The sequence below is a fragment of the Falco cherrug genome, chromosome 2 (genome assembly GCF_023634085.1).
Source record: "Falco cherrug isolate bFalChe1 chromosome 2, bFalChe1.pri, whole genome shotgun sequence".
NCBI lineage: Eukaryota > Metazoa > Chordata > Aves > Falconiformes > Falconidae > Falco > Falco cherrug.
In genome coordinates this window covers 30,551,052-30,562,797 of record NC_073698.1, presented here as the reverse complement: position 1 = coordinate 30,562,797, position 11,746 = coordinate 30,551,052, and positions in this window count along the sequence as shown.

The following is an 11,746-nucleotide window of genomic DNA, read 5'->3' as shown; positions in this document are numbered from 1 at the left end:
GCAAAACCCCGCTCCAATCGGTTTAATCCACCCCGAGGGATGCTTCAAATTCCTCCTGAAAATACCATTTTGAGGTTTCAATAGGAGAGATGCAGAGGTTTTGTGGAAGACAACAGGGCCAGCTTTCTGCAGGAGCAATGAGGGTTTTGCAGCACGTTTCTGGGAGAAGGAGAGAGGTGAGCGGTGTCTGTGCAGTGGGGTGGTCCAGGTGCTAGATGCACTCCACCCGTGCTGGGAGGCATAGATATTCATGGAAGAGGAGAACAAGTGAGGGAAGATGCCTGGGGAGACTTAAGCAAGCTGGAGCTTGGACAGGGGTGGAATTCCTGGTGCTGGAACCCCGCTGCCACAGGACTCTGCAGTGCAGGGGCAGTGCAGTGCAGTGCAGTGCAGTGCAGGTGGCCATGCAAGGTTTGGGGCTGCTTGGAGATGAGCAGGCTGCTCCCTCTGGCATTTGGAAAGCCATATTCCCCCTCAGTCAGGCCAATGCTTCCAGAGCAACAAAAAGACATTGGTTTTGTTCTGAATCAGAACTGAGGGAGAAAAAAACATTTTAAACCTGGAAGTATCTGAGACAAGCCAAGCCCCATCTTCTCACAAGGGAGAGGGGGAATTGCCCCAAAGTTATTCCTTCCCTGTGGGAAGCATGCAGTGGTGGTGCCTGTGCAAAGGGCAAGCTCTGCCCTTGGCAGCGCATCCCCTGTCCTGCTCAGCTGCAGACCCCACGTGGGACCTGCTTGGGCAGAGTGTGGCCGGGAACAGCCAAATCTGGCCCTGGAGAGCCCACCTGAGCTGTGGTGCTCTTAGAAGAGGGAAGCCATCCGGCTGGGATGGAGGAAGAGAGCCTGAGCTGCTGAGCCATGTCTGAGGTTCCTCTCTGTCGTGCGGAAACTTGCCTGTGCAGAGCTGTTTAGGAGGACTCTGTCATGCTTGGAGGGAAAGAGCAATTACCTCCCCTGCCAGTGAATTCTCAGGTTTATGTAGATCCCCATGCCTTTCCCTAAACAAGTTTTCAATACAGAAATTAAAAGCTGAAGAGATCCTCTGCAATTAGGGGAGAAGACATCTCTCTTTCAGCTAACACGAGAAAAAGAGCCAAATGAAACGGTGCATTGTTAACGCGCTTCGGCTTAGTCACTGGGGAGGGTAAAAAACAAGGCAGACTTGGTTGGGATAAAAAAAGCGTCGAGTATGGTGAGATTATGAAACAATAGGTACTGATAGAGAGGCAGCAGAGAGCCAGTCGCAGAGCAGAAGCTTTACTGAATGCCTGGGTTTGAATGAATCCTAATGATAATCACGGGCTACATGGCAATTCGTTTAAATAGTGTGCCTCCTGCTTCCTCCCAGCCTGGCAGAATGAGTCCATACATGTTAATTGCTTCATTTTGAAGAGAAAGCTCCTCTCTGTGTGGCAATATTATATATTGGATTTTTGCTGTTTATTTACTCTGCCCTTCTTCAAGCCTTTTGCTGTCTATAAAGGCATCTGCTGCTGTCATCTTGCATTTCAAACAAAGGTGTTTGCATCCAAGCTCTGAAGCCATTACAGGGAATTTCACCATGGAAATGGAAAGGACTGATTGCTGTCCAAGATGAGCCAGATTTCAGGAGGGGAGAGGAGCTGGCGAGCCAGCCTACCTGTCAGAGGTAAGAACCCCAGCACCGCAAGTCCTCTGAACTTTGTGAAGGGTTGGGGCAGACTGCAGCTCAGCCTTCTCAAGTGTCCCGCTCCTTTCCAAGCAACAAACTGGTGTGAAGACTTGAAACACACCCAGGAATGTATCACTTAAGATTAACATCGAGTGTGTCCACCCGGTATGCACACCGGAGAGGTTGGCATGCTTAAGATAGGTTTATCAGAAAGCAACCACAATAATAATAATAATAGTAATCGACCAAGGTTTTAGCAAGATTCCTCACTGATTATGTGCCTTTCATTGCTGAAGCAGAAGTGTGCTCTGCCACGAAGCTGCACCATAGTATCGGTGGGAGCAGAAGCAGAGGCATAGCACCTTCCTGGGCATCTATAGCCAGACTTCTTGGTGCTGCTGCTAGATTTACATCCTGGGGCTTCTCTTCTCCCCCTGCCCCTGTTCAGTTCCCTGCGGGAGCCTTTATGGAAAGGTAATGAAGTCATTATTGCTGCAATTTTTTTGTCATGCCTTTAATGGCCAAAAAGGAACAGGGAATTCAATCCCCACTGCTTTTGCACACAGTAGTTTATAGGTGCAAATTAGCATCCACTAAGTTGTACTTCCTCTCATGTGGCCTTTGTTCCCATCGGATTGAGAGTATATCCTCTCCTGCGGACTGCTACGTTAGCTCGTTTCATTTGCAGAGATTTTTAAAAAGGTTTTTATGGGCCTCATCTCAAAAAGTGCTTGTGAAGGTCACCCTGTCCCAAAACAGCCTCTTGCCCAGAACACTTGATACTCAGACTTATCACTTAACTGGGATATTTCACCTTCCACCAAAGCTTGCTGATTACAATGCTGCTACCACCCTGTGGGATATTTACGAAGGGGTTACCATGACTTGAAAAATTCATTAGAATATGCTGGAAAAAACCAGGAATGCTTCTTGCAAATGCAAATAGTGTTACTAGTAGCTATTTTCCCAGGTCTTACAACCAATCTGAAAGCAGAGATGATTGCTATTTGTTTCCTGCAATTAAAAATAAAAGTTTTTCTTGTTCATTAACATCATTAACAGTATTAGATATCAAATTTCAATAGCGATGTATTCAAATGGCACCACAGATCTATACACAATACCATTTATGACTATTAAATATTATTTAGAATAATGCCTCTATGCATGGTAGGGCATGTTGCTGTAGTCCCACAAGGAGATGCAGCGGAGGGAGGTGTGCGTGGGAGGAGCAGTGCCTGGGGAACGGGTGAAGCTGGGGCTTTACGTGGTTTGGCCCTCAGGTAGCAGCAAAGTGCTGGAGAAGGAGCAAGTCCCTGCTCGCTGCTGTCACTTGCCATCTGCCTGTGAAGCTGGCAGGAGTACTCATATTTCCAACTAACTCCCAGGCTGGCCTCTGCCTGCACCACAGGAGAAAAGCCGGCTGCCATTGTGCAGGCAGTTCCTGAGGAGGGGAGAAGGACTTTTTTCAATGCTGGGTCCTGAAACTCATTGCTGAGATTAACTCCTTCCGAGCTACAGGACTGAAGGTTCTCCGCAGAGCTGGATCCTCCCTTACCTGCACAGCCCCAGTGTTCACACTGTACTGAAAAAAATTACAACCAGTTTTTGTTCCAAGTTTTAACTTTTGTTCCAAGCTTTTAGGTACAACTAATGAATGTGTTTAAAATGATGCAATTGCACCTGCATTCAAGTCCCTCTTTTTTGCATGGTTTTTGGTTTGTTTTCATTTTTGCATTGAAAACACAGGTACTTGTCAGTGAAGGAGAGAGGGTTTCATGTGGCTTACAAGACAGATGGATGCATTATGTGTCCTACCACTGCCACTCTACAAATCTGCAAGGCAGGCAGCTTGTCCCTGCTCCTTTTCAAGATGAAAGATGTGGCCATCAAGCTAGACTTCTTGGAACTGGAATTAGGAACATTTTGCTTTCTCAATAGATTGAAAAGCAAAATGCCTTCAATTGTAGGACCTTGCTTCCTCGAAACACATTAGAAAAGGAATTGCCAAAAATAACAAAAGCTATCTCTGCACTGATTGACAGCCTAGAATTAGTCCAAAACATGCAGCTCTGCAAAACATTTCCCAGATTTACTGCTGCTCCTGACAGACACTCAGGCCCTGTCCAAACACAAAAGTTGTTTCACTTTCCTCCTAGGACTGTATAGTCCCCACACCTCTTTCACAGAGTGTGGAAGCAGATACTCCAGACAAAAATTAGTAGTAGTGTAATTTATGTCCATGAAAAAGGGGGAAATACATTATTATGCCAAAGTACCTGTGCATGCCATCCTGAATTACACCTCTGTATGAGTTTTGGAGGAAAACTCCACTCGCCTCCCAAATCTCACAGCCTTTTTCTTGAACAAAAGAAAAAGAGGTGTACAGACTGGACTTTAGGCTTCAGTCTAGGAAAAAGAATCCTTTTTTTCTTTCTTCGTTCCCCTCAAAGCCAACGTAACTGCTGATCATACTTTATCCCCAGTGTTTTGCAGCTGGATCTGGTCCCCAGTCTGGACAGCTTGTGAGATTTTATGGAAGCCTAGCGCCAGCGTGAGGAAGAGGATGAGCATGGACACTCTTATTGGTGCCAATGTGGACTTTTAAGTCAATTATTTGAATATTTCTTGAGACTTTCCAAAGATTCTGAAATTACTGCACAAGCACCACATGCCCTTGCCTGTTTTCCAGGAATGGGGATTGAAACAGTTATTCCCTCTGCTACTACTGAATGCCCTTTTCCAAAGACTTCCCTTGGGAATGGGCCGCAGACTGAGTGATGCTTTCTGGCAAGTTGCATGAGTCATAGCTGACCGCTACTGCTTTGGGGTGGAAATGCTGTGGTGACGCCTCTTCTATGTTGCCTGCACTATTTATTTATTTATACTTTGGCTTTGCACTCACAGTTTTTGACCAGGACATGGGTAACCAGCTCTTCCACAGCTTGCAGTTTCAAACCACCTACTTCAGGACAATCCATTAACAACCAGGCTCCTTCTCTGGGCAGGGGGGTCACTTCACATCTCGGGTCTCATGCTGAGACTTGTTTTGTGATTTGCCCTACACAAGTGCTGGATAATTACAGAGCATTCAGGAAAGCATCACCACACACCTGCCATCTGCTGTGGTCTTCCTTACAAATCCACTTTTGACCACTGTGTTTATGGCTCCCGTTGGACAGTGTGTTGGAGGCTGCAAGCTGGCCTCAGCAGACTTTTGCCATCACCCAGTATGGACATTTTAATTTTTTAAAAAAAACCTCTTCTTCATAGCATTTAAAAGAACGTGGGGCAGTTACTGGTAGTTAAAAGAAGAGTTGGAGCGATTCAGGATGCCCTGAGTCACCTTCAGGCATCATGTCCTAAGTGAGAACCACCAAAGCTCTGGGTGAAAGGTATAATGAGTGGACAAGCGTATGCCAGATCCTGTCCCACTGAAAGCCTGGTAGAAGGGATTTGCATGATTTACATGCTGCCATCAATGTAAATAAGCCAATGAGTGTATTTTAACTTTGGCAGGCAATTTAACACTGCAGGCTAAGAGTGACTCAACAAATACACGTTACCCCTACTCAAGGGAACAGCACCCCAACACCCCAGCCCAGTCTTGCTGCCAGTTATTTGCTGCTGACTAGCTGGCATCAACCAACCATTGCCTAATGGCACCATCTAGGTTTGTTAAGCAATTAATGCTGGTTTGCAATGCATTGTAGGCAATTTGCGAGTTAGTTTTTAGTGCCTGAACATTGTGCTGTTCAGGACACTGCTTTCAGGACTTTGTATATTGCTGCACTATGGGTTTTGGTAACAGATTGGGAGAGAGCGCTGATAAAAGGCACCTTTTTCAAACTCGTAAAGACGGAAAATAAAAAGCCTTGCTTTTTATTCTCCCAATTAAAACAACAACAGGCGGCTTTGATGAGACATGCTAAACAGAAACTATGTCTAAATTTTTTATTGATTACTGATTTACACTGTTGTCTAAATGCGCTCTTCATGGGATCGGAATATATCACGTGCTTTGTAACACAGCCATGGCATGCCTGGATTTGGGTAACCATGTTTCTAGAGCAAGCTGTCTTCATTTTAACCTGATGTGACCAGGAACACATGTAGGGCACAGAGAAAGGAAATCCACGCTGGGCAAGAGGCTAACTGGCGGGGAGGCCAGCTGTGACTGGGTCAGGGGGTTTTCCGCCTTCTTGCAGGCCAGCTGTGACCAGGTAGGGCATCAGCCCAACTCAGAGAATATGTTAGACATATTTTCTGAAGGACATGGACACAAAGACCTGGAGTCTGGCTGCAGGCCAGCACAACTCCCCATGAAGACAAGGTGATGCAGACCAAGAGAGGAACTAGGCAGCAACTGCTGCAGCGTAACTTACTCTAGGGCAAAATGACTCCAGGCTGCAGGAGGAGTCCAAGCCACCAAGCAACTCACCAGTCAGGCTAACACCAGCAGCTGCAGATCCTTCTACGTCAATGCAACAGGGTTTGCACTGGTATAAATCATGTGGGTTGCTACATTCAGAGACAGGAAAATAAGGAAGGAAGAGAAACAAAGGGCAGAAACAGAGATGGCCCTAAAAGGGAACTTACTTTCTTACAGAGCAATCCTGAAAGCAACAATGAGGTACTAAACAATAAAGCACGGCTAAGCAGTTCATTGCTACACAAGGTCATAGTCTACCTTCCCCCACAACCGTCCTCAGTGGGAGGCTTATTGTGGAGCGACGGATGCGGAGCCAAATTGACAGGCAAACCTGGGGGATCTGGCCATTTCCCCAGGATGGATCTGACATCCCTGGCTCTTAGGATGAAGACGAAGGGTGAGGGAAGAGAAATATCATGATTGCCATTCCACAGAGGAGAACGAATAGCAGCGGTGTGAAGGCTATCTGCACAACAGGATGGCTTTATCAGTACCGGAATAGCAGCGTGCTATCCTGCAAAGCATGTCTAGTGAGGACAGAGCTATTTCAGTAAAACTGGAAATTTTTTTTAGCGAAGTAACACCCTCCTGAATGCAGTGAGCAGCAATGCAGCTACCAGCAACATTTTTTACAGTTTAACACTCACTAGCCCAGAAGCTCCTTCCCACTTGCATGGCTGTTTTAGCTGGGCATACCAGCCCTTCCCTCTCCTTACCGATAGAAATGGCTTGGTTCACCTGAGACTTTCTGTGTGACCTGGGACAACATATTTCGGGTAGAGCTCTACCAGAGCCCTGCTGGAGTGGGAGAGGTGTGCTTTCCCACCAGTTACAGTCACTGCCCTTCCCTTCGCACCCTACTGGGACAGCAGCAGCAAAGGCAGCAAACGCTGAGGATTTTGGCTTTGCCCTCACCGTTTGATCCAGCTCTGGCTCCTCTCCCTGGAGTCCCAACTTCCAATGTGCTGATGCTGCTGCGAAGCCTCCAACCAGCATGTCTCTGCAAGGAAAAGCTCCACGCAATACGTGGAGAAGAGGAAAAAAGGCCATCTGTCACTGCTGCTCACCCCGAGGAAACCATTCAAGCAGCATCAGCAGAGCTTTTTTGCTGCATGACATGCATCTCCCACAGGGGCTTTAGCCAACAGGATTATGTCGACTATCGCTTTTTAAGCAGAGACAAACTTTCCCAAAATTTGGGAATTGTCAGCCTGTGACAAATAAATGGCTGGCATAACATTTGTTTTAATACTAGTGGGAAAATGGTCCTTTAGAGCAGGTGAAGAAAAGCTGATTAATTAGATGAGAAGCGAGGAAGACGACTACAACAGCCCAATTCTCTCCTAAAGAAATTTCTGGCAAAATACAAACTTCATTAGATGGCCCTCCCTCTACTGTAATGTCTGAAGGTGTGTTCACACCCCCTACTCGGGGAGCTTAATTTAGGAGTTATAACTACTACATTCAGATTAGTCATGAATGATTCAGACTGCTCAGACTCGATTCCTCAGACAATGCAGAGATGGCATTGTGACAGGCATTAGGGTACAAGCAGTCTGAACATGGTCCCGGCTGCCTCACACTCCCTAGATGTGTTCTCCCGATGTTCCCCCAGAGCGGGAAGCACTATTTCCATCCTACATACAGGAAAAGGTGACTTTGAACTTGCATGAAACAAGCCTCTTCTACCAATTTATCTCGATTTTGCCAGAGTTTACTTTGGCCATGAGCTGCACTTTTTCCACACAAAATCCTCACTGAACTACTGCAATCATTATTCAGTGTAATACTTTTTCACTTCTGGAAAGGTCATAAGCCATGTTATACTGATACAGATATTTTAAGGCAAAAGGGAATTTAAGATTTCTCAACAATGGTGATTTTAACATGTACCGCTTGCCAATTTAATGAGCGCATCCAAGAAATATGACTCAAGTCTTCATGTTTCTTGAAACCAGGGGCTGTCTTGTCTGCTAAACGTGCCAGAGTTTTCCATGGATGTGACTTAGCTTCTATTTTTGCTCTCCTTGTATTGTCTTGAATTAGACTGCAGGCACAATGCAACCTAAATACATATACACAAAGATATAAATTTTTTTTCTTGACATGTTCTGGAATTAGGGAAAAGTGACCTTAGTTTTATTTATGCTCTTTTCTTCACACTGAATTTCTGGCATTTCTGCAGTTGACTTTCCACTGACATCCAGAAAGAATGTTCTTTCAATCCCCATTAATCCCCAGCCCACTTCTCTTGACTGCAGCAAAGGAAATTCCAGTGCCTAAGCAACTATGCCTCTTCCCTGGAAGCGTCAGACATTTGGACCGTGTGGGGAGATAAAGAGCTCTTCTGCTGATTCATCTTGGCAGCCAGGTCAGGTGGGTTTCCTTAGGTCCAACACAGGGCTAGAAAAGGGGGTAGGAAAAGCTAAAATATCTGGATGGCGAAAAAAAAATAAAATAAAAAAAAGGGGCTCTCATACGACAGCTCAGGAAGGAATTGGTCCTACCAATTCTTTGTTCCTGCAAATATTCAACATGCAAAAATTCAACATTCAAGCCACCAAGCTTTGCCCCAACAGGGGAGCTTACATGAAGCGTTCAAGAACAGAAAAAGTCTGCCACTGTACAGCTGAGAGCTCTCCCTAACCCTCTGAGTTTTTGTCTAGAAATCCATATCCAAGATGTTAATAACCTGAATAGTATTTTGTTGTGGAACTAGGCAAGGGAAGGAACAGCGAAGAGGCACTTAGATTTGTCCCAAATCTTCCATCACAGGCTTTCTGCAAATACCTTAGCAGCATAGTTTTGGCATATTTTGCAACCAGGTCCCTTGCCACAGCAGAGGTAATAGTTAATCCTATTTCCAAAAGCAACACTGGCCCGTAACACATTAGGTATCTGGAGGGGCGGGCAGGGCTGGATCCTTGGGCCTTAAAGCCTGGATTCAGAGAGACAGGTAAGAATCTACGTTTTGCCGATTCACTTGTGGACCTTTGTGAAAGCTCATCTCAGCCACAGGCTTGATTAGTTGTCACTATACAAAGCAACATCAACACAAACTGATAACGAAGATGAGCGAGTACTACAAAAATAATTTAAGAACTCACTCAGATAAAGTTAAGAAATTCACATCAATTACTAGGACCCTGCTCCTTCTATTTTTGCACACAGCTGTATGCAGGGCAGTGCATTCCCAAGAAAGCCTGCAGAAAGGGAAAACAGTGGTGAATACTCATGGAAGTCTGTATTCTCGTGAACATCTGCACCTGAATACCATCTCTGAATGCTCTTTGCAGGCCTGGGAGTAAAAGTGCTCTCAATAGGATTAAAGGCACCCAATACACGTCACAAAGCTTCTTTTTGCAGAGCATCTATGTTACCGTATCCTGGCATGATTATTTTGTGGAAGGGTACCTTTTCAGGTAATTCTTGACAGGTATTTCTAGATTTACAGTATCTAATTAGATTTTAAGCTCATTGGAATAGTACTACCTGACTTCACCTACCTCCAAAGCACCACAAACAGTTCCGGTATTATAAAAATAACAACTTGACCGATCTATAGGACACCTGTATTATGTGCCCTGCCAGTTCCATTGATTTGTGGATGCACAAATAAAGCCTGGTTCAGGCTTTGTATCTTGCCGCCACAGTATAATCTCAAAAGGAATCAGAGAACATACAGGATTAGTCACTACAAAGTTTTGCACTCAAATAGATGGGGTGTCCAAACTGTAACATTCAAAGATTAAGGAAACATTTGAATGCGAACAATTAGTGGAAATACCTCAACCATTTCACTGGGAAGCATGATTCATTCTTACTAAAACAAATTTGCTACTAGTAATATATTGCTAAATCTAAACGGAAAATTACTTTCTAGTACAACTTTTAGAAAGAGGTATTGCATCTCATTTCTCTGAGCAAAGCTGGGACTGGGAAAACATTCAGGTTTATTGCCAGATGCTGAAATGACATGCTGAGACACAGGTTAATTCACACTCTCTTTCTGTGGCACATCATCTTACCTGTGCAATGGAGTTAACTGTATCCTTATTTCTCTTATTAACTTATTTTCAGGTGAAAACTGTGCTCTCTTTCCATTTTGATAAGTAGATGGTAATAATCTATTATTCACACCCCTCCCCCCTTATTTTATAGAGTTCTCCTATGTCACCAGTTATAGAACAAGAAGTTACGTGATTTTTATGCAAAAGGTGTAGTTCCATTGCACAGTATTACAAATACATCATAGAATCATAGAACAGTTTGGGTTGGAAGGGCCCTTAAAGACCATCCAGTTCCAACCCCCTGCCATGGGGACACCTTCCACCAGACCAGGTTGCTCAAAGCCCCATCCAGCCTGGCCTTGAGCACTGCCAGGGATGGGGCAGCCACAGCTTCTCTGGGCAACCTGTGCCAGTGCCTCACCACCCTCAAGGAAAGAATTTCTTTCTAACACCTAATATCACACTCTGTTTAAGATGAGAAATTAGCAGCTTTGAGCTATAAAAGCAGGCTCTTTTCATGTTTTTGGTAAATTTGGCAGCTATTTTGAATATTTTAGATTTACCAAAATGTTTTCCATTTCGAACACAGCTTCGAAGAAGACAGCCTTCTCTGTTTTTTAAAGCAAGTGTATATTAAGCTCAAAGTAGCAGCTTTTACTGTTAAATATTCTTAAACACAGCAGACTTCAAAAAAAGTTGTTTGCTGGATGCAGTTAGATAAAGTGATAAGAATTTCTTTAAATAATTCCTCCTTTCCTCACTAACATGGAAATATAATTCCACAAGAAGCACCTCCATCTCAGTAGCCTTTCATGGCAAAGAACCATTGTTGAAGGCATTGCTGAAACATATCAAAAGGAAAAAGGACACCTGCCTTCCCTTTCCTTTTTAATATTTTATATATGTATGTATGCATATATAATAATTTCCAGTTTGAAGAGCTGACAAACAATTACAGAATCATTATAGTACATGTTAACTAGTATAGTAACAGCACCTAAAGGAAGAATCACGGAATGGTTGCAGTTGGAAGCAGCCTCCAAAGGTCATCTGGTCCAACCACCCTGCTCAAGCAGGGCTACCTAAAGCCACTTGCCCAGGACCATGTCCAGACAGCTTTTGAATATCTCCAAGGATGGAGACTCCACAACCAGTCTCGCCAACCTCTGCCAGTGCTCAAATCACCCTCATAGTAAAACGTGTTTCCCGATGTTCAGAGGGAACCTCCTGTGCCTTGGTTTGTGCCCATTGCCTCTGCCTGTCACTGGGTACCACTGAAAAAAGCCTGGCTCCATCTTCTTTTCACTCTCCCTTCAGGTACCTATATACATCAATCAGATCTCCTGAGCCTTCAAAGATAAGGGCTAAACAGCCCCAGCTCTCCCAGCCTTTCCTCACAGGAGAGGTGCTCCTGTCCCTTAATCATCTTTGTGGCCCTTCCTCAGACTCTCCAGTATGTCCACGTCTCTCTTGTGCTGAGGAGCCCAGGACTGGACACAGCACTCCAGGTGTGGCCTCACCAGGGCTGAGTACAGGCGAAAGATCGCCCCTCTTGACCTGCTGGCAATACTTTGTCTAATGCGGCCCAGGATACCAGTTCCCTTCTTTGCTGCAAGGGCACTTTGCTGGCTCATGTTCAACTCGTTCCACC